The following is a 3,057-nucleotide window of genomic DNA, read 5'->3' on the forward strand; positions in this document are numbered from 1 at the left end:
CAAATAAAAGTGTAGTAAATAGTATCAGAAAAAGGTAAAAATGTAATTTTTCGTTAAAAGTGAACAGTCTCAGGAGTATTTTGTTAAAACTCCCATAAATAAATACTATGAAGTGGGTGGTTTTTGTTTATTTTTCTTTAATTTCCTTATTTTGTGTTGGTGAAATTGTGGGTGGTGAGTACCATATTTGTATGAAATAATAATTTGAACTCAAGGTGATGAGAAAAATTGTACTCGATTGTATATGATTATGGAAGTTGAGATTTGTTGTCGGATTCGACATTCTTCTTATCCCTCTCTAACTCACAACAAGTCTATGATCAAATTCTCATTTGGTGTCCAAGATTAAATTTGAATGAATAACCCACTATATTTATTGTATGTTGAACGAACAAATGAAAATTTTGTATCCAATTTAAAGTAAAAGATGAATTACTCATTCAGAAAACTTGTACATTCGAACAGGGCCGTCTATGACATTTCAAGGGCCCTGTGCCAAATTTATAAAAGGAGCCTTTCTTAAGACAATCTTGAAAAGAAAAATTGAACAAAGTATTGATGCTAAAAAGCAATATCGAAACAAACTTTAAAACTCAAACTAATCATCAGTTTCTAAATATCATTAAATGTAAAGAAAGGTACAAAAATAACCATATTATTAAATAATCAACAATTTGTTCAATCTTAAGAAACCAAATAAACAAAACTTAGAAAAGTCTAGCATTGAAATTTCACTTAAAGATACTTCTTCGTGCTTTCTTTGCTGCAAAATCATCAATTAAACCTTCATAATCAATTTTGTAATAAAAACCACTTTCAATCGATATCAAAGCAAGTCCATTTAACCTTTCTTGCAACATAGTTGATCGTAAGTAGGATTTTAATAACTTTAACTTTGAGAAACTTCTTTCCGCAGATGCAACGGTAACAAGTACAGTTAACAAAATTCTGTACGCAATGCTTGCAGTCGGGAAACAAACGCATCCTCTTCAAATAGTTCAATATGTCAATGGATGTCTTCATTTCTTTCGGCAAATGCTCTTGTAAAAGCTTCAACTTTACAAATAATGCATCCCCATCAACATCAAAGAACTCACCTTTCTTAAGAAAGTTTTGAAGACGGTCACAACAATCTTTCAATTTATCATTGTCCATCGAATTCAAACTTTCTGAAGTGAACAAAATCCCAAATATATTATCATATGCTTGATATTCTTCAAACGTTCTCTTCAATGAACCAATAGCTTGATCTATTATATATAAGAAGTAATGAACCCTAAAAGATTCATCAGCTGATTGTTCAGTTGATTGGGATGATTCATAATCATTCTCATCAAAGTGTCTTTTTCTACGAACTTGACGTTTTTCCGGAAACACAGAATCAATTTTCATTTCAATAGCAAGTTTTTTAGCATTAATCATGGCCTCTGTAAACCCAGTTTCTCTATACTTTTCAAAATAAGCAATCAATCCTTGCATTTGTTCTATAGCAACATCAATATGCATGTTCTTAGATTGCAAGTCTTTGCTAACCTCATTAACAGTAGCCAATACTTCGTACCAAATAGTCATGCCCAATAAAAACTCAAAATTCCCAATTTCATATGTTGCTAAAGATTTAGCTGCACTTCTTGTTACCAAGTCATTGTCACTATCTACTAGTTGGAGTAAAGCTTTTTTTATTTGTACAGGTTGGGAGGCTTTCCCATCGTGTGTGATGCGAGATTTATACGCACACAAACTAAACCCTATTTGTGACAATTGTAGTAATGATGTAAGTAGGGATCGTTCTAACCGGGGATTAACTAGGGATGCTAAATACTTGACTCAAATAAATAAAACTAACTTTTAAAACACTAAGACAAACTAAAAGACTCAAAACAAGTTTAAAAGACTCCAAATACTCAAAAACATAAAATAAGACAAATCAAATGATTAAGACTTAACAAAATAAGGGGGGGGTGATTGTGGTTGGACGAGATTAAATTAAACAGACAGATTATAATTTAAAACATATAGTAAAGATGAATGTGATGAAAATATGGATGATGGAATAGCTAAGGGGTTCTTCTCCACACATGTTACACTTGCATACAAAATTGATTCTCAGTTGGTCTTTCGATAAATTATGAAACTCAATGCTCCAAGTTAATTAGGTCCGCTTAAATTAACTTTCAGATTTCCCTAGATTCGTTGGATTGAATGGAATACGCATTACAACCAAATTATTCTTAATCAAAGTCCCTAACTATGGAATACGCATGATAGAGACATTCAACAAAGATCATTAAGTTCAACGGAAATCATAAACATCGACGAGGCATTCGTTACTATGGAATACGCATGAAACTTATGCCAAGAATTCGTTTAACACGATTGTTTATAAGCAACCTCCACTACTTGTGAATATAAGTTCATAACGATTAGGTGAAATTCACTTATATTCTAGCGTCATATTTATGCATGAAAATTAAGCGCGCATTCTTAATAAACATTCATAAATAAGTTATCAATCAAACGGTTAAACAAATTGAATCCACAACTTATGAAATTCCAACGAAAGTTAATCAATTCATATTGCAAATATAAACATAGTTTCGAATCACCCCCTAGCTAAAGGGGGTTTGGTTCCTCATAACTTTGAAATCAAAGAAACACCTAAACATTCCAACAACTCAAACTTGAATTGTATGAACGTTTAGGCACTCTTATCTTCCATTCCTCATACGTACAAAACAAAGAGAATTAAATTATAACTTTGAAATCAAAGAAACACCCAAACATTCCAACAACTCAAACTTGAATTGGATGAACGTTTAGGCACTCTTCTCTTCCTCTTCGTTGTGGCACAAGGTCTAAGGAGATGTTAAGGGCTTTAGATGTATGTGGAATGGAGTAGGGAGTGGTTGGAGATGGAAGAATGGATTGATGGGGAAGGGGGACTCACGGCTAAAGAAGGTGGAGAGTGAATGTGGTGTGTTGTGTATGAAAAAAATGAGATGATATGAATGATGGGAATGCAAGGGCTTTTATAGGAGAATGAAGGTATAAATGGCT

The 3,057-nt window shown here is 32.6% G+C and overlaps 1 pseudogene; it reads right to left on the reverse strand.

The window, feature by feature from the left end:
• Positions 1 to 731: 731 nt before the first annotated feature.
• LOC137726272 (uncharacterized) lies at positions 732 to 1,572 on the reverse strand (annotated as a pseudogene).
• Between the last annotated feature and the right edge of the window lie 1,485 nt (positions 1,573 to 3,057).

The sequence above is a fragment of the Pyrus communis genome, chromosome 15 (genome assembly GCF_041283825.1).
Source record: "Pyrus communis isolate YQ-2024b chromosome 15, ASM4128382v1, whole genome shotgun sequence".
Classification (NCBI taxonomy): domain Eukaryota; kingdom Viridiplantae; phylum Streptophyta; class Magnoliopsida; order Rosales; family Rosaceae; genus Pyrus; species Pyrus communis.